Source organism: Mixophyes fleayi, chromosome 9, assembly GCF_038048845.1.
Source record: "Mixophyes fleayi isolate aMixFle1 chromosome 9, aMixFle1.hap1, whole genome shotgun sequence".
NCBI lineage: Eukaryota > Metazoa > Chordata > Amphibia > Anura > Limnodynastidae > Mixophyes > Mixophyes fleayi.
Window position 1 is genome coordinate 29,935,678 of NC_134410.1, and position 19,066 is coordinate 29,954,743.

The 19,066-nt window shown below is 34.5% G+C and overlaps 14 non-coding genes across 14 annotated transcripts; all 14 read left to right on the plus strand.

Annotated features, from left to right (window-relative positions):
- The first annotated feature begins 340 nt into the window (after positions 1–340).
- TRNAR-UCG (transfer RNA arginine (anticodon UCG)) lies at positions 341–413 on the plus strand. The gene has a single exon. It is a non-coding gene; the product is annotated as a tRNA-Arg (tRNA).
- Positions 414–1,516: 1,103 nt separating this feature from the next.
- Positions 1,517–1,589, plus strand: TRNAR-UCG (transfer RNA arginine (anticodon UCG)). The gene has a single exon. It is a non-coding gene; the product is annotated as a tRNA-Arg (tRNA).
- A 1,103-nt stretch (positions 1,590–2,692) lies between these two features.
- Positions 2,693–2,765, plus strand: TRNAR-UCG (transfer RNA arginine (anticodon UCG)). The gene has a single exon. It is a non-coding gene; the product is annotated as a tRNA-Arg (tRNA).
- Positions 2,766–3,868: 1,103 nt separating this feature from the next.
- TRNAR-UCG (transfer RNA arginine (anticodon UCG)) lies at positions 3,869–3,941 on the plus strand. The gene has a single exon. It is a non-coding gene; the product is annotated as a tRNA-Arg (tRNA).
- A 1,103-nt stretch (positions 3,942–5,044) lies between these two features.
- Positions 5,045–5,117, plus strand: TRNAR-UCG (transfer RNA arginine (anticodon UCG)). Its single transcript has one exon. It is a non-coding gene; the product is annotated as a tRNA-Arg (tRNA).
- Positions 5,118–6,220: 1,103 nt separating this feature from the next.
- Positions 6,221–6,293, plus strand: TRNAR-UCG (transfer RNA arginine (anticodon UCG)). Its single transcript has one exon. It is a non-coding gene; the product is annotated as a tRNA-Arg (tRNA).
- Positions 6,294–7,396: 1,103 nt separating this feature from the next.
- On the plus strand, positions 7,397–7,469 carry TRNAR-UCG (transfer RNA arginine (anticodon UCG)). The gene has a single exon. It is a non-coding gene; the product is annotated as a tRNA-Arg (tRNA).
- Positions 7,470–8,572: 1,103 nt separating this feature from the next.
- Positions 8,573–8,645, plus strand: TRNAR-UCG (transfer RNA arginine (anticodon UCG)). Its single transcript has one exon. It is a non-coding gene; the product is annotated as a tRNA-Arg (tRNA).
- Positions 8,646–10,924: 2,279 nt separating this feature from the next.
- Positions 10,925–10,997, plus strand: TRNAR-UCG (transfer RNA arginine (anticodon UCG)). The gene has a single exon. It is a non-coding gene; the product is annotated as a tRNA-Arg (tRNA).
- Positions 10,998–12,100: 1,103 nt separating this feature from the next.
- TRNAR-UCG (transfer RNA arginine (anticodon UCG)) lies at positions 12,101–12,173 on the plus strand. Its single transcript has one exon. It is a non-coding gene; the product is annotated as a tRNA-Arg (tRNA).
- A 1,103-nt stretch (positions 12,174–13,276) lies between these two features.
- TRNAR-UCG (transfer RNA arginine (anticodon UCG)) lies at positions 13,277–13,349 on the plus strand. Its single transcript has one exon. It is a non-coding gene; the product is annotated as a tRNA-Arg (tRNA).
- A 1,103-nt stretch (positions 13,350–14,452) lies between these two features.
- Positions 14,453–14,525, plus strand: TRNAR-UCG (transfer RNA arginine (anticodon UCG)). Its single transcript has one exon. It is a non-coding gene; the product is annotated as a tRNA-Arg (tRNA).
- Positions 14,526–15,628: 1,103 nt separating this feature from the next.
- On the plus strand, positions 15,629–15,701 carry TRNAR-UCG (transfer RNA arginine (anticodon UCG)). Its single transcript has one exon. It is a non-coding gene; the product is annotated as a tRNA-Arg (tRNA).
- Positions 15,702–16,804: 1,103 nt separating this feature from the next.
- Positions 16,805–16,877, plus strand: TRNAR-UCG (transfer RNA arginine (anticodon UCG)). Its single transcript has one exon. It is a non-coding gene; the product is annotated as a tRNA-Arg (tRNA).
- The last annotated feature ends 2,189 nt before the right edge of the window (positions 16,878–19,066 follow it).

Consider the following 19,066-nt stretch of genomic DNA (forward strand, 5'->3'; position numbering starts at 1 on the left):
CAAAACTAGGTTTTGGCATTTCTTAAAGCTGAACAATATATTGTTCTCCCATAATCAATCAAAGAAATTAAATCTTGAATCTTTTTGCTTCATCTAAAAGCAACTCGTTACAAAATATTCCTTAAGAAAAGACTGCTAAGTTGTTAGCACTTCACTTGGATAGTGCTTCTGGCACACTTTCCAAAGGTATGTGTGATAGATTGTGGAAGAATCTATTTTCTTCATCTAAATGCAACTCTGCTAGAAAACGTTCCTCAAAAAAAGACTGCTAAATTGTAAGCTTTTTACTTGAAGTGTGCTTTTGGCACTCTTTCCAAACATCTCTAAAACACCTGGAGAAGACCGCGTGGCCTAATGGATAAGGCGTCTGACTTCGGATCAGAAGATTGAGGGTTCGAGTCCCTTCGTGGTCGGGAACATTTCTTTCCTCATGAACTTAAAATTACCAAACTCTGTTTTAATTGACTCCATGAGAGTGTTGCAAAACATTTACATTTCAAAACTTGATTTCGACCAAAATTTCAATGAACATACTCAAGTCTTTGAAAAGTCTACCTGCATATTGGCACAATATGTTGAGTTATCTAATGCTAAGGCAAAAACTCTTTCTGTTTTTCCCTTCATACATTATTTTGCACAAACATAATCCTATGAAAAACTGGTCAAGATGTATAATTTCTGAAAACAAGTCATAGGATTTTAGTCCATTCGTGGTCAGCAAAAGTCATCCTCCTTTAATTAAAAAAATATTTTCTCATAACTTATTGAATAGCTGACGTTAGTGTGTGCTGCATATGGCTTAAAATCAACATAACTCAAGGTTTTTACATTATGGCAGAGCTAAGCTCGGAATAATTGTCATGTGCAATTTGTAGAATCAATTAATTATAATAGTCACATATATCCTTTGAGGAGTACAGTATTTTCCATCGAGCCCTAGAAAAAATGATCAAAAATGGGTCAAGAATATAAGTCTCCAAATGGAGGCCATAAAATATTGTTTCATGCATCCAAGATGGAAAACAAAACATTCAAGTTCAGGCAAAAACAAGGACATCCGATCACCAATGTTCAGGAAGAATTGCCATTAAACTTAGAGCCCTAAACCACTCAGTAGATTTTATAGCTTGCTTAACAGAATGTAAAACTATTACCCAGTTAAATGAAAGCTTGTAACAAATCTAGGTTTTGGCATTTCTTAAAGCTGAACAATATATTGTTCTCCCATAATCAATCAAAGAAATTAAATCTTGAATCTTTTTGCTTCATCTAAAAGCAACTCGTTACAAAATATTCCTTAAGAAAAGACTGCTAAGTTGTTAGCACTTCACTTGGATAGTGCTTCTGGCACACTTTCCAAAGGTATGTGTGATAGATTGTGGAAGAATCTATTTTCTTCATCTAAATGCAACTCTGCTAGAAAACGTTCCTCAAAAAAAGACTGCTAAATTGTAAGCTTTTTACTTGAAGTGTGCTTTTGGCACTCTTTCCAAACATCTCTAAAACACCTGGAGAAGACCGCGTGGCCTAATGGATAAGGCGTCTGACTTCGGATCAGAAGATTGAGGGTTCGAGTCCCTTCATGGTCGGGAACATTTCTTTCCTCATGAACTTAAAATTACCAAACTCTGTTTTAATTGACTCCATGAGAGTGTTGCAAAACATTTACATTTCAAAACTTGATTTCGACTAAAATTTCAATGAACATACTCAAGTCTTTGAAAAGTCTACATGCATATTGGCACAATATGTTGAGTTATCTAATGCTAAGGCAAAAACTCTTTCTGTTTTTCCCTTCATACATTATTTTGCACAAACATAATCCTATGAAAAACTGGTCAAGATGTATAATTTCTGAAAACAAGTCATAGGATTTTAGTCCATTCGTGGTCAGCAAAAGTCATCCTCCTTTAATTAAAAAAATATTCTCTCATAACTTATTGAATAGCTGACGTTAGTGTGTGCTGCATATGGCTTAAAATCAACATAACTCAAGGTTTTTACATTATGGCAGAGCTAAGCTCGGAATAATTGTCATGTGCAATTTGTAGAATCAATTAATTATAATAGTCACATATATCCTTTGAGGAGTACAGTATTTTCCATCGAGCCCTAGAAAAAATGATCAAAAATGGGTCAAGAATATAAGTCTCCAAATGGAGGCCATAAAATATTGTTTCATGCATCCAAGATGGAAAACAAAACATTCAAGTTCAGGCAAAAACAAGGACATCCGATCACCAATGTTCAGGAAGAATTGCCATTAAACTTAGAGCCCTAAACCACTCAGTAGATTTTATAGCTTGCTTAACAGAATGTAAAACTATTACCCAGTTAAATGAAAGCTTGTAACAAATCTAGGTTTTGGCATTTCTTAAAGCTGAACAATATATTGTTCTCCCATAATCAATCAAAGAAATTAAATCTTGAATCTTTTTGCTTCATCTAAAAGCAACTCGTTACAAAATATTCCTTAAGAAAAGACTGCTAAGTTGTTAGCACTTCACTTGGATAGTGCTTCTGGCACACTTTCCAAAGGTATGTGTGATAGATTGTGGAAGAATCTATTTTCTTCATCTAAATGCAACTCTGCTAGAAAACGTTCCTCAAAAAAAGACTGCTAAATTGTAAGCTTTTTACTTGAAGTGTGCTTTTGGCACTCTTTCCAAACATCTCTAAAACACCTGGAGAAGACCGCGTGGCCTAATGGATAAGGCGTCTGACTTCGGATCAGAAGATTGAGGGTTCGAGTCCCTTCATGGTCGGGAACATTTCTTTCCTCATGAACTTAAAATTACCAAACTCTGTTTTAATTGACTCCATGAGAGTGTTGCAAAACATTTACATTTCAAAACTTGATTTCGACTAAAATTTCAATTACCATACTCAAGTCTTTGAAAAGTCTACATGCATATTGGCACAATATGTTGAGTTATCTAATGCTAAGGCAAAAACTCTTTCTGTTTTTCCCTTCATACATTATTTTGCACAAACATAATCCTATGAAAAACTGGTCAAGATGTATAATTTCTGAAAACAAGTCATAGGATTTTAGTCCATTCGTGGTCAGCAAAAGTCATCCTCCTTTAATTAAAAAAATATTCTCTCATAACTTATTGAATAGCTGACGTTAGTGTGTGCTGCATATGGCTTAAAATCAACATAACTCAAGGTTTTTACATTATGGCAGAGCTAAGCTCGGAATAATTGTCATGTGCAATTTGTAGAATCAATTAATTATAATAGTCACATATATCCTTTGAGGAGTACAGTATTTTCCATCGAGCCCTAGAAAAAATGATCAAAAATGGGTCAAGAATATAAGTCTCCAAATGGAGGCCATAAAATATTGTTTCATGCATCCAAGATGGAAAACAAAACATTCAAGTTCAGGCAAAAACAAGGACATCCGATCACCAATGTTCAGGAAGAATTGCCATTAAACTTAGAGCCCTAAACCACTCAGTAGATTTTATAGCTTGCTTAACAGAATGTAAAACTATTACCCAGTTAAGTGAAAGCTTGTAACAAATCTAGGTTTTGGCATTTTTTAAAGCTGAACAATATATTGTTCTCCCATAATCAATCAAAGAAATTAAATCTTGAATCTTTTTGCTTCATCTAAAAGCAACTCGTTACAAAATATTCCTTAAGAAAAGACTGCTAAGTTGTTAGCACTTCACTTGGATAGTGCTTCTGGCACACTTTCCAAAGGTATGTGTGATAGATTGTGGAAGAATCTATTTTCTTCATCTAAATGCAACTCTGCTAGAAAACGTTCCTCAAAAAAAGACTGCTAAATTGTAAGCTTTTTACTTGAAGTGTGCTTTTGGCACTCTTTCCAAACATCTCTAAAACACCTGGGGAAGACCGCGTGGCCTAATGGATAAGGCGTCTGACTTCGGATCAGAAGATTGAGGGTTCGAGTCCCTTCATGGTCGGGAACATTTCTTTCCTCATGAACTTAAAATTACCAAACTCTGTTTTAATTGACTCCATGAGAGTGTTGCAAAACATTTACATTTCAAAACTTGATTTCGACTAAAATTTCAATTACCATACTCAAGTCTTTGAAAAGTCTACATGCATATTGGCACAATATGTTGAGTTATCTAAAGCTAAGGCAAAAACTCTTTCTGTTTTTCCCTTCATACATTATTTTGCACAAACATAATCCTATGAAAAACTGGTCAAGATGTATAATTTCTGAAAACAAGTCATAGGATTTTAGTCCATTCGTGGTCAGCAAAAGTCATCCTCCTTTAATTAAAAAAATATTCTCTCATAACTTATTGAATAGCTGACGTTAGTGTGTGCTGCATATGGCTTAAAATCAACATTTCTCAAGGTTTTTACATTATGGCAGTGCTAAGCTCGGAATAATTGTCATGTGCAATTTGTAGAATCAATTAATTATAATAGTCACATATATCCTTTGAGGAGTACAGTATTTTCCATCGAGCCCTAGAAAAAATGATCAAAAATGGGTCAAGAATATAAGTCTCCAAATGGAGGCCATAAAATATTGTTTCATGCATCCAAGATGGAAAACAAAACATTCAAGTTCAGGCAAAAACAAGGACATCCGATCACCAATGTTCAGGAAGAATTGCCATTAAACTTAGAGCCCTAAACCACTCAGTAGATTTTATAGCTTGCTTAACAGAATGTAAAACTATTACCCAGTTAAGTGAAAGCTTGTAACAAATCTAGGTTTTGGCATTTCTTAAAGCTGAACAATATATTGTTCTCCCATAATCAATCAAAGAAATTAAATCTTGAATCTTTTTGCTTCATCTAAAAGCAACTCGTTACAAAATATTCCTTAAGAAAAGACTGCTAAGTTGTTAGCACTTCACTTGGATAGTGCTTCTGGCACACTTTCCAAAGGTATGTGTGATAGATTGTGGAAGAATCTATTTTCTTCATCTAAATGCAACTCTGCTAGAAAACGTTCCTCAAAAAAAGACTGCTAAATTGTAAGCTTTTTACTTGAAGTGTGCTTTTGGCACTCTTTCCAAACATCTCTAAAACACCTGGAGAAGACCGCGTGGCCTAATGGATAAGGCGTCTGACTTCGGATCAGAAGATTGAGGGTTCGAGTCCCTTCGTGGTCGGGAACATTTCTTTCCTCATGAACTTAAAATTACCAAACTCTGTTTTAATTGACTCCATGAGAGTGTTGCAAAACATTTACATTTCAAAACTTGATTTCGACCAAAATTTCAATGAACATACTCAAGTCTTTGAAAAGTCTACCTGCATATTGGCACAATATGTTGAGTTATCTAATGCTAAGGCAAAAACTCTTTCTGTTTTTCCCTTCATACATTATTTTGCACAAACATAATCCTATGAAAAACTGGTCAAGATGTATAATTTCTGAAAACAAGTCATAGGATTTTAGTCCATTCGTGGTCAGCAAAAGTCATCCTCCTTTAATTAAAAAAATATTTTCTCATAACTTATTGAATAGCTGACGTTAGTGTGTGCTGCATATGGCTTAAAATCAACATAACTCAAGGTTTTTACATTATGGCAGAGCTAAGCTCGGAATAATTGTCATGTGCAATTTGTAGAATCAATTAATTATAATAGTCACATATATCCTTTGAGGAGTACAGTATTTTCCATCGAGCCCTAGAAAAAATGATCAAAAATGGGTCAAGAATATAAGTCTCCAAATGGAGGCCATAAAATATTGTTTCATGCATCCAAGATGGAAAACAAAACATTCAAGTTCAGGCAAAAACAAGGACATCCGATCACCAATGTTCAGGAAGAATTGCCATTAAACTTAGAGCCCTAAACCACTCAGTAGATTTTATAGCTTGCTTAACAGAATGTAAAACTATTACCCAGTTAAATGAAAGCTTGTAACAAATCTAGGTTTTGGCATTTCTTAAAGCTGAACAATATATTGTTCTCCCATAATCAATCAAAGAAATTAAATCTTGAATCTTTTTGCTTCATCTAAAAGCAACTCGTTACAAAATATTCCTTAAGAAAAGACTGCTAAGTTGTTAGCACTTCACTTGGATAGTGCTTCTGGCACACTTTCCAAAGGTATGTGTGATAGATTGTGGAAGAATCTATTTTCTTCATCTAAATGCAACTCTGCTAGAAAACGTTCCTCAAAAAAAGACTGCTAAATTGTAAGCTTTTTACTTGAAGTGTGCTTTTGGCACTCTTTCCAAACATCTCTAAAACACCTGGAGAAGACCGCGTGGCCTAATGGATAAGGCGTCTGACTTCGGATCAGAAGATTGAGGGTTCGAGTCCCTTCATGGTCGGGAACATTTCTTTCCTCATGAACTTAAAATTACCAAACTCTGTTTTAATTGACTCCATGAGAGTGTTGCAAAACATTTACATTTCAAAACTTGATTTCGACTAAAATTTCAATGAACATACTCAAGTCTTTGAAAAGTCTACATGCATATTGGCACAATATGTTGAGTTATCTAATGCTAAGGCAAAAACTCTTTCTGTTTTTCCCTTCATACATTATTTTGCACAAACATAATCCTATGAAAAACTGGTCAAGATGTATAATTTCTGAAAACAAGTCATAGGATTTTAGTCCATTCGTGGTCAGCAAAAGTCATCCTCCTTTAATTAAAAAAATATTCTCTCATAACTTATTGAATAGCTGACGTTAGTGTGTGCTGCATATGGCTTAAAATCAACATAACTCAAGGTTTTTACATTATGGCAGAGCTAAGCTCGGAATAATTGTCATGTGCAATTTGTAGAATCAATTAATTATAATAGTCACATATATCCTTTGAGGAGTACAGTATTTTCCATCGAGCCCTAGAAAAAATGATCAAAAATGGGTCAAGAATATAAGTCTCCAAATGGAGGCCATAAAATATTGTTTCATGCATCCAAGATGGAAAACAAAACATTCAAGTTCAGGCAAAAACAAGGACATCCGATCACCAATGTTCAGGAAGAATTGCCATTAAACTTAGAGCCCTAAACCACTCAGTAGATTTTATAGCTTGCTTAACAGAATGTAAAACTATTACCCAGTTAAATGAAAGCTTGTAACAAATCTAGGTTTTGGCATTTCTTAAAGCTGAACAATATATTGTTCTCCCATAATCAATCAAAGAAATTAAATCTTGAATCTTTTTGCTTCATCTAAAAGCAACTCGTTACAAAATATTCCTTAAGAAAAGACTGCTAAGTTGTTAGCACTTCACTTGGATAGTGCTTCTGGCACACTTTCCAAAGGTATGTGTGATAGATTGTGGAAGAATCTATTTTCTTCATCTAAATGCAACTCTGCTAGAAAACGTTCCTCAAAAAAAGACTGCTAAATTGTAAGCTTTTTACTTGAAGTGTGCTTTTGGCACTCTTTCCAAACATCTCTAAAACACCTGGAGAAGACCGCGTGGCCTAATGGATAAGGCGTCTGACTTCGGATCAGAAGATTGAGGGTTCGAGTCCCTTCATGGTCGGGAACATTTCTTTCCTCATGAACTTAAAATTACCAAACTCTGTTTTAATTGACTCCATGAGAGTGTTGCAAAACATTTACATTTCAAAACTTGATTTCGACTAAAATTTCAATTACCATACTCAAGTCTTTGAAAAGTCTACATGCATATTGGCACAATATGTTGAGTTATCTAATGCTAAGGCAAAAACTCTTTCTGTTTTTCCCTTCATACATTATTTTGCACAAACATAATCCTATGAAAAACTGGTCAAGATGTATAATTTCTGAAAACAAGTCATAGGATTTTAGTCCATTCGTGGTCAGCAAAAGTCATCCTCCTTTAATTAAAAAAATATTCTCTCATAACTTATTGAATAGCTGACGTTAGTGTGTGCTGCATATGGCTTAAAATCAACATAACTCAAGGTTTTTACATTATGGCAGAGCTAAGCTCGGAATAATTGTCATGTGCAATTTGTAGAATCAATTAATTATAATAGTCACATATATCCTTTGAGGAGTACAGTATTTTCCATCGAGCCCTAGAAAAAATGATCAAAAATGGGTCAAGAATATAAGTCTCCAAATGGAGGCCATAAAATATTGTTTCATGCATCCAAGATGGAAAACAAAACATTCAAGTTCAGGCAAAAACAAGGACATCCGATCACCAATGTTCAGGAAGAATTGCCATTAAACTTAGAGCCCTAAACCACTCAGTAGATTTTATAGCTTGCTTAACAGAATGTAAAACTATTACCCAGTTAAGTGAAAGCTTGTAACAAATCTAGGTTTTGGCATTTCTTAAAGCTGAACAATATATTGTTCTCCCATAATCAATCAAAGAAATTAAATCTTGAATCTTTTTGCTTCATCTAAAAGCAACTCGTTACAAAATATTCCTTAAGAAAAGACTGCTAAGTTGTTAGCACTTCACTTGGATAGTGCTTCTGGCACACTTTCCAAAGGTATGTGTGATAGATTGTGGAAGAATCTATTTTCTTCATCTAAATGCAACTCTGCTAGAAAACGTTCCTCAAAAAAAGACTGCTAAATTGTAAGCTTTTTACTTGAAGTGTGCTTTTGACACTCTTTACAAACATCTCTAAAACACCTGGGGAAGACCGCGTGGCCTAATGGATAAGGCGTCTGACTTCGGATCAGAAGATTGAGGGTTCGAGTCCCTTCATGGTCGGGAACATTTCTTTCCTCATGAACTTAAAATTACCAAACTCTGTTTTAATTGACTCCATGAGAGTGTTGCAAAACATTTACATTTCAAAACTTGATTTCGACTAAAATTTCAATTACCATACTCAAGTCTTTGAAAAGTCTACATGCATATTGGCACAATATGTTGAGTTATCTAAAGCTAAGGCAAAAACTCTTTCTGTTTTTCCCTTCATACATTATTTTGCACAAACATAATCCTATGAAAAACTGGTCAAGATGTATAATTTCTGAAAACAAGTCATAGGATTTTAGTCCATTCGTGGTCAGCAAAAGTCATCCTCCTTTAATTAAAAAAATATTCTCTCATAACTTATTGAATAGCTGACGTTAGTGTGTGCTGCATATGGCTTAAAATCAACATTTCTCAAGGTTTTTACATTATGGCAGTGCTAAGCTCGGAATAATTGTCATGTGCAATTTGTAGAATCAATTAATTATAATAGTCACATATATCCTTTGAGGAGTACAGTATTTTCCATCGAGCCCTAGAAAAAATGATCAAAAATGGGTCAAGAATATAAGTCTCCAAATGGAGGCCATAAAATATTGTTTCATGCATCCAAGATGGAAAACAAAACATTCAAGTTCAGGCAAAAACAAGGACATCCGATCACCAATGTTCAGGAAGAATTGCCATTAAACTTAGAGCCCTAAACCACTCAGTAGATTTTATAGCTTGCTTAACAGAATGTAAAACTATTACCCAGTTAAGTGAAAGCTTGTAACAAATCTAGGTTTTGGCATTTCTTAAAGCTGAACAATATATTGTTCTCCCATAATCAATCAAAGAAATTAAATCTTGAATCTTTTTGCTTCATCTAAAAGCAACTCGTTACAAAATATTCCTTAAGAAAAGACTGCTAAGTTGTTAGCACTTCACTTGGATAGTGCTTCTGGCACACTTTCCAAAGGTATGTGTGATAGATTGTGGAAGAATCTATTTTCTTCATCTAAATGCAACTCTGCTAGAAAACGTTCCTCAAAAAAAGACTGCTAAATTGTAAGCTTTTTACTTGAAGTGTGCTCTTGGCACTCTTTCCAAATATCTCTAAAACACCTGGAGAAGACTGCGTGGCCTAATGGATAAGGTGTCTGACTTCGGATCAGAAGCTTGCGGGTTCAAGTCCCTTCATGGTCGGGAACATTTCTTTCCTCATGAACTTAAAATTACCAAACTCTGTTTTAATTGACTCCATGAGAGTGTTGCAAAACATTTACATTTCAAAACTTGATTTCGACCAAAATTTCAATGAACATACTCAAGTCTTTGAAAAGTCTACCTGCATATTGGCACAATATGTTGAGTTATCTAATGCTAAGGCAAAAACTCTTTCTGTTTTTCCCTTCATACATTATTTTGCACAAACATAATCCTATGAAAAACTGGTCAAGATGTATAATTTCTGAAAACAAGTCATAGGATTTTAGTCCATTCGTGGTCAGCAAAAGTCATCCTCCTTTAATTAAAAAAATATTTTCTCATAACTTATTGAATAGCTGACGTTAGTGTGTGCTGCATATGGCTTAAAATCAACATAACTCAAGGTTTTTACATTATGGCAGAGCTAAGCTCGGAATAATTGTCATGTGCAATTTGTAGAATCAATTAATTATAATAGTCACATATATCCTTTGAGGAGTACAGTATTTTCCATCGAGCCCTAGAAAAAATGATCAAAAATGGGTCAAGAATATAAGTCTCCAAATGGAGGCCATAAAATATTGTTTCATGCATCCAGGATGGAAAACAAAACATTCAAGTTCAGGCAAAAACAAGGACATCCGATCACCAATGTTCAGGAAGAATTGCCATTAAACTTAGAGCCCTAAACCACTCAGTAGATTTTATAGCTTGCTTAACAGAATGTAAAACTATTACCCAGTTAAATGAAAGCTTGTAACAAATCTAGGTTTTGGCATTTCTTAAAGCTGAACAATATATTGTTCTCCCATAATCAATCAAAGAAATTAAATCTTGAATCTTTTTGCTTCATCTAAAAGCAACTCGTTACAAAATATTCCTTAAGAAAAGACTGCTAAGTTGTTAGCACTTCACTTGGATAGTGCTTCTGGCACACTTTCCAAAGGTATGTGTGATAGATTGTGGAAGAATCTATTTTCTTCATCTAAATGCAACTCTGCTAGAAAACGTTCCTCAAAAAAAGACTGCTAAATTGTAAGCTTTTTACTTAAAGTGTGCTCTTGGCACTCTTTCCAAACATCTCTAAAACACCTGGGGAAGACCGCGTGGCCTAATGGATAAGGCGTCTGACTTCGGATCAGAAGATTGAGGGTTCGAGTCCCTTCATGGTCGGGAACATTTCTTTCCTCATGAACTTAAAATTACCAAACTCTGTTTTAATTGACTCCATGAGAGTGTTGCAAAACATTTACATTTCAAAACTTGATTTCGACCAAAATTTCAATGAACATACTCAAGTCTTTGAAAAGTCTACCTGCATATTGGCACAATATGTTGAGTTATCTAATGCTAAGGCAAAAACTCTTTCTGTTTTTCCCTTCATACATTATTTTGCACAAACATAATCCTATGAAAAACTGGTCAAGATGTATAATTTCTGAAAACAAGTCATAGGATTTTAGTCCATTCGTGGTCAGCAAAAGTCATCCTCCTTTAATTAAAAAAATATTTTCTCATAACTTATTGAATAGCTGACGTTAGTGTGTGCTGCATATGGCTTAAAATCAACATAACTCAAGGTTTTTACATTATGGCAGAGCTAAGCTCGGAATAATTGTCATGTGCAATTTGTAGAATCAATTAATTATAATAGTCACATATATCCTTTGAGGAGTACAGTATTTTCCATCGAGCCCTAGAAAAAATGATCAAAAATGGGTCAAGAATATAAGTCTCCAAATGGAGGCCATAAAATATTGTTTCATGCATCCAAGATGGAAAACAAAACATTCAAGTTCAGGCAAAAACAAGGACATCCGATCACCAATGTTCAGGAAGAATTGCCATTAAACTTAGAGCCCTAAACCACTCAGTAGATTTTATAGCTTGCTTAACAGAATGTAAAACTATTACCCAGTTAAATGAAAGCTTGTAACAAATCTAGGTTTTGGCATTTCTTAAAGCTGAACAATATATTGTTCTCCCATAATCAATCAAAGAAATTAAATCTTGAATCTTTTTGCTTCATCTAAAAGCAACTCGTTACAAAATATTCCTTAAGAAAAGACTGCTAAGTTGTTAGCACTTCACTTGGATAGTGCTTCTGGCACACTTTCCAAAGGTATGTGTGATAGATTGTGGAAGAATCTATTTTCTTCATCTAAATGCAACTCTGCTAGAAAACGTTCCTCAAAAAAAGACTGCTAAATTGTAAGCTTTTTACTTGAAGTGTGCTTTTGGCACTCTTTCCAAATATCTCTAAAACACCTAGGGAAGACCACGTGGCCTAATGGATAAGGCGTCTGACTTCGGATCAGAAGATTGAGGGTTCGAGTCCCTTCGTGGTCGGGAACATTTCTTTCCTCATGATCTTAAAATTACCAAACTCTGTTTTAATTGACTCCATGAGAGTGTTGCAAAACATTTACATTTCAAAACTTGATTTCGACCAAAATTTCAATGAACATACTCAAGTCTTTGAAAAGTCTACCTGCATATTGGCACAATATGTTGAGTTATCTAATGCTAAGGCAAAAACTCTTTCTGTTTTTCCCTTCATACATTATTTTGCACAAACATAATCCTATGAAAAACTGGTCAAGATGTATAATTTCTGAAAACAAGTCATAGGATTTTAGTCCATTCGTGGTCAGCAAAAGTCATCCTCCTTTAATTAAAAAAATATTCTCTCATAACTTATTGAATAGCTGACGTTAGTGTGTGCTGCATATGGCTTAAAATCAACATAACTCAAGGTTTTTACATTATGGCAGAGCTAAGCTCGGAATAATTGTCATGTGCAATTTGTAGAATCAATTAATTATAATAGTCACATATATCCTTTGAGGAGTACAGTATTTTCCATCGAGCCCTAGAAAAAATGATCAAAAATGGGTCAAGAATATAAGTCTCCAAATGGAGGCCATAAAATATTGTTTCATGCATCCAAGATGGAAAACAAAACATTCAAGTTCAGGCAAAAACAAGGACATCCGATCACCAATGTTCAGGAAGAATTGCCATTAAACTTAGAGCCCTAAACCACTCAGTAGATTTTATAGCTTGCTTAACAGAATGTAAAACTATTACCCAGTTAAGTGAAAGCTTGTAACAAATCTAGGTTTTGGCATTTCTTAAAGCTGAACAATATATTGTTCTCCCATAATCAATCAAAGAAATTAAATCTTGAATCTTTTTGCTTCATCTAAAAGCAACTCGTTACAAAATATTCCTTAAGAAAAGACTGCTAAGTTGTTAGCACTTCACTTGGATAGTGCTTCTGGCACACTTTCCAAAGGTATGTGTGATAGATTGTGGAAGAATCTATTTTCTTCATCTAAATGCAACTCTGCTAGAAAACGTTCCTCAAAAAAAGACTGCTAAATTGTAAGCTTTTTACTTGAAGTGTGCTTTTGGCACTCTTTCCAAACATCTCTAAAACACCTGGAGAAGACCGCGTGGCCTAATGGATAAGGTGTCTGACTTCGGATCAGAAGATTGAGGGTTCGAGTCCCTTCGTGGTCGGGAACATTTCTTTCCTCATGATCTTAAAATTACCAAACTCTGTTTTAATTGACTCCATGAGAGTGTTGCAAAACATTTACATTTCAAAACTTGATTTCGACCAAAATTTCAATGAACATACTCAAGTCTTTGAAAAGTCTACCTGCATATTGGCACAATATGTAGAGTTATCTAATGCTAAGGCAAAAACTCTTTCTGTTTTTCCCGTCATACATTATTTTGCACAAACATAATCCTATGAAAAACTGGTCAAGATGTATAATTTCTGAAAACAAGTCATAGGATTTTAGTCCATTCGTGGTCAGCAAAAGTCATCCTCCTTTAATTAAAAAAATATTCTCTCATAACTTATTGAATAGCTGACGTTAGTGTGTGCTGCATATGGCTTAAAATCAACATAACTCAAGGTTTTTACATTATGGCAGAGCTAAGCTCGGAATAATTGTCATGTGCAATTTGTAGAATCAATTAATTATAATAGTCACATATATCCTTTGAGGAGTACAGTATTTTCCATCGAGCTCTAGAAAAAATGATCAAAAATGGGTCAAGAATATAAGTCTCCAAATGGAGGCCATAAAATATTGTTTCATGCATCCAAGATGGAAAACAAAACATTCAAGTTCAGGCAAAAACAAGGACATCCGATCACCAATGTTCAGGAAGAATTGCCATTAAACTTAGAGCCCTAAACCACTCAGTAGATTTTATAGCTTGCTTAACAGAATGTAAAACTATTACCCAGTTAAGTGAAAGCTTGTAACAAATCTAGGTTTTGGCATTTCTTAAAGCTGAACAATATATTGTTCTCCCATAATCAATCAAAGAAATTAAATCTTGAATCTTTTTGCTTCATCTAAAAGCAACTCGTTACAAAATATTCCTTAAGAAAAGACTGCTAAGTTGTTAGCACTTCACTTGGATAGTGCTTCTGGCACACTTTCCAAAGGTATGTGTGATAGATTGTGGAAGAATCTATTTTCTTCATCTAAATGCAACTCTGCTAGAAAACGTTCCTCAAAAAAAGACTGCTAAATTGTAAGCTTTTTACTTGAAGTGTGCTTTTGGCACTCTTTCCAAACATCTCTAAAACACCTGGGGAAGACCGCGTGGCCTAATGGATAAGGCATCTGACTTCGGATCAGAAGATTGAGGGTTCGAGTCCCTTCGTGGTCGGGAACATTTCTTTCCTCATGATCTTAAAGTTACCAAACTCTGTTTTAATTGACTCCATGAGAGTGTTGCAAAACATTTACATTTCAAAACTTGATTTCGACCAAAATTTCAATGAACATACTCAAGTCTTTGAAAAGTCTACCTGCATATTGGCACAATATGTTGAGTTATCTAATGCTAAGGCAAAAACTCTTTCTGTTTTTCCCTTCATACATTATTTTGCACAAACATAATCCTATGAAAAACTGGTCAAGATGTATAATTTCTGAAAACAAGTCATAGGATTTTAGTCCATTCGTGGTCAGCAAAAGTCATCCTCCTTTAATTAAAAAAATATTCTCTCATAACTTATTGAATAGCTGACGTTAGTGTGTGCTGCATATGGCTTAAAATCAACATAACTCAAGGTTTTTACATTATGGCAGAGCTAAGCTCGGAATAATTGTCATGTGCAATTTGTAGAATCAATTAATTATAATAGTCACATATATCCTTTGAGGAGTACAGTATTTTCCATCGAGCCCTAGAAAAAATGATCAAAAATGGGTCAAGAATATAAGTCTCCAAATGGAGGCCATAAAATATTGTTTCATGCATCCAAGATGGAAAACAAAACATTCAAGTTCAGGCAAAAACAAGGACATCCGATCACCAATGTTCAGGAAGAATTGCCATTAAACTTAGAGCCCTAAACCACTCAGTAGATTTTATAGCTTGCTTAACAGAATGTAAAACTATTACCCAGTTAAGTGAAAGCTTGTAACAAATCTAGGTTTTGGCATTTCTTAAAGCTGAACAATATATTGTTCTCCCATAATCAATCAAAGAAATTAAATCTTGAATCTTTTTGCTTCATCTAAAAGCAACTCGTTACAAAATATTCCTTAAGAAAAGACTGCTAAGTTGTTAGCACTTCACTTGGATAGTGCTTCTGGCACACTTTCCAAAGGTATGTGTGATAGATTGTGGAAGAATCTATTTTCTTCATCTAAATGCAACTCTGCTAGAAAACGTTCCTCAAAAAAAGACTGCTAAATTGTAAGCTTTTTACTTGAAGTGTGCTTTTGGCACTCTTTCCAAACATCTCTAAAACACCTGGAGAAGACCGCGTGGCCTAATGGATAAGGTGTCTGACTTCGGATCAGAAGATTGAGGGTTCGAGTCCCTTCATGGTCGGGAACATTTCTTTCCTCATGAACTTAAAATTACCAAACTCTGTTTTAATTGACTCCATGAGAGTGTTGCAAAACATTTACATTTCAAAACTTGATTTCGACTAAAATTTCAATTACCATACTCAAGTCTTTGAAAAGTCCACATGCATATTGGCACAATATGTTGAGTTATCTAATGCTAAGGCAAAAACTCTTTCTGTTTTTCCCTTCATACATTATTTTGCACAAACATAATCCTATGAAAAACTGGTCAAGATGTATAATTTCTGAAAACAAGTCATAGGATTTTAGTCCATTCGTGGTCAGCAAAAGTCATCCTCCTTTAATTAAAAAAATATTCTCTCATAACTTATTGAATAGCTGACGTTAGTGTGTGCTGCATATGGCTTAAAATCAACATAACTCAAGGTTTTTACATTATGGCAGAGCTAAGCTCGGAATAATTGTCATGTGCAATTTGTAGAATCAATTAATTATAATAGTCACATATATCCTTTGAGGAGTACAGTATTTTCCATCGAGCTCTAGAAAAAATGATCAAAAATGGGTCAAGAATATAAGTCTCCAAATGGAGGCCATAAAATATTGTTTCATGCATCCAAGATGGAAAACAAAACATTCAAGTTCAGGCAAAAACAAGGACATCCGATCACCAATGTTCAGGAAGAATTGCCATTAAACTTAGAGCCCTAAACCACTCAGTAGATTTTATAGCTTGCTTAACAGAATGTAAAACTATTACCCAGTTAAGTGAAAGCTTGTAACAAATCTAGGTTTTGGCATTTCTTAAAGCTGAACAATATATTGTTCTCCCATAATCAATCAAAGAAATTAAATCTTGAATCTTTTTGCTTCATCTAAAAGCAACTCGTTACAAAATATTCCTTAAGAAAAGACTGCTAAGTTGTTAGCACTTCACTTGGATAGTGCTTCTGGCACACTTTCCAAAGGTATGTGTGATAGATTGTGGAAGAATCTATTTTCTTCATCTAAATGCAACTCTGCTAGAAAACGTTCCTCAAAAAAAGACTGCTAAATTGTAAGCTTTTTACTTGAAGTGTGCTTTTGGCACTCTTTCCAAACATCTCTAAAACACCTGGAGAAGACCGCGTGGCCTAATGGATAAGGCGTCTGACTTCGGATCAGAAGATTGAGGGTTCGAGTCCCTTCGTGGTCGGGAACATTTCTTTCCTCATGATCTTAAAATTACCAAACTCTGTTTTAATTGACTCCATGAAAGTGTTGCAAAACATTTACATTTCAAAACTTGATTTCGACTAAAATTTCAATTACCATACTCAAGTCTTTGAAAAGTCCACATGCATATTGGCACAATATGTTGAGTTATCTAATGCTAAGGCAAAAACTCTTTCTGTTTTTCCCTTCATACATTATTTTGCACAAACATAATCCTATGAAAAACTGGTCAAGATGTATAATTTCTGAAAACAAGTCATAGGATTTTAGTCCATTCGTGGTCAGCAAAAGTCATCCTCCTTTAATTAAAAAAATATTCTCTCATAACTTATTGAATAGCTGACGTTAGTGTGTGCTGCATATGGCTTAAAATCAACATAACTCAAGGTTTTTACATTATGGCAGAGCTAAGCTCGGAATAATTGTCATGTGCAATTTGTAGAATCAATTAATTATAATAGTCACATATATCCTTTGAGGAGTACAGTATTTTCCATCGAGCTCTAGAAAAAATGATCAAAAATGGGTCAAGAATATAAGTCTCCAAATGGAGGCCATAAAATATTGTTTCATGCATCCAAGATGGAAAACAAAACATTCAAGTTCAGGCAAAAACAAGGACATCCGATCACCAATGTTCAGGAAGAATTGCCATTAAACTTAGAGCCCTAAACCACTCAGTAGATTTTATAGCTTGCTTAACAGAATGTAAAACTATTACCCAGTTAAGTGAAAGCTTGTAACAAATCTAGGTTTTGGCATTTCTTAAAGCTGAACAATATATTGTTCTCCCATAATCAATCAAAGAAATTAAATCTTGAATCTTTTTGCTTCATCTAAAAGCAACTCGTTACAAAATATTCCTTAAGAAAAGACTGCTAAGTTGTTAGCACTTCACTTGGATAGTGCTTCTGGCACACTTTCCAAAGGTATGTGTGATAGATTGTGGAAGAATCTATTTTCTTCATCTAAATGCAACTCTGCTAGAAAACGTTCCTCAAAAAAAGACTGCTAAATTGTAAGCTTTTTACTTGAAGTGTGCTTTTGGCACTCTTTCCAAACATCTCTAAAACACCTGGAGAAGACCGCGTGGCCTAATGGATAAGGCGTCTGACTTCAGATCAGAAGATCGAGGGTTCGAGTCCCTTCGTGGTCGGGAACATTTCTTTCCTCATGATCTTAAATTTCCCAAACTCTGTTTTAATTGACTCCATGAAAGTGTTGCAAAACATTTACATTTCAAAACTTGATTTCGACCAAAATTTCAATGAACATACTCAAGTCTTTGAAAAGTCCACATGCATATTGGCACAATATGTTGAGTTATCTAATGCTAAGGCAAAAACTCTTTCTGTTTTTCCCTTCATACATTATTTTGCACAAACATAATCCTATGAAAAACTGGTCAAGATGTATAATTTCTGAAAACAAGTCATAGGATTTTAGTCCATTCGTGTTCAGCAAAAGTCATCCTCCTTTAATTAAAAAAATATTCTCTCATAACTTATTGAATAGCTGACGTTAGTGTGTGCTGCATATGGCTTAAAATCAACATAACTCAAGGTTTTTACATTATGGCAGAGCTAAGCTCGGAATAATTGTCATGTGCAATTTGTAGAATCAATTAATTATAATAGTCACATATATCCTTTGTGGAGTACAGTATTTTCCATCGAGCCCTAGAAAAAATGATCAAAAATGGGTCAAGAATATAAGTCTCCAAATGGAGGCCATAAAATATTGTTTCATGCATCCAAGATGGAAAACAAAACATTCAAGTTCAGGAAAAAACAAGGACATCCGATCACCAATGTTCAGGAAGAATTGCCATTAAACTTAGAGCCCTAAACCACTCAGTAGATTTTATAGCTTGCTTAACAGAATGTAAAACTATTACCCAGTTAAGTGAAAGCTTGTAACAAATCTAGGTTTTGGCATTTCTTAAAGCTGAACAATATATTGTTCTCCCATAATCAATCAAAGAAATTAAATCTTGAATCTTTTTGCTTCATCTAAAAGCAACTCGTTACAAAATATTCCTTAAGAAAAGACTGCTAAGTTGTTAGCACTTCACTTGGATAGTGCTTCTGGCACACTTTCCAAAGGTATGTGTGATAGATTGTGGAAGAATCTATTTTCTTCATCTAAATGCAACTCTGCTAGAAAACG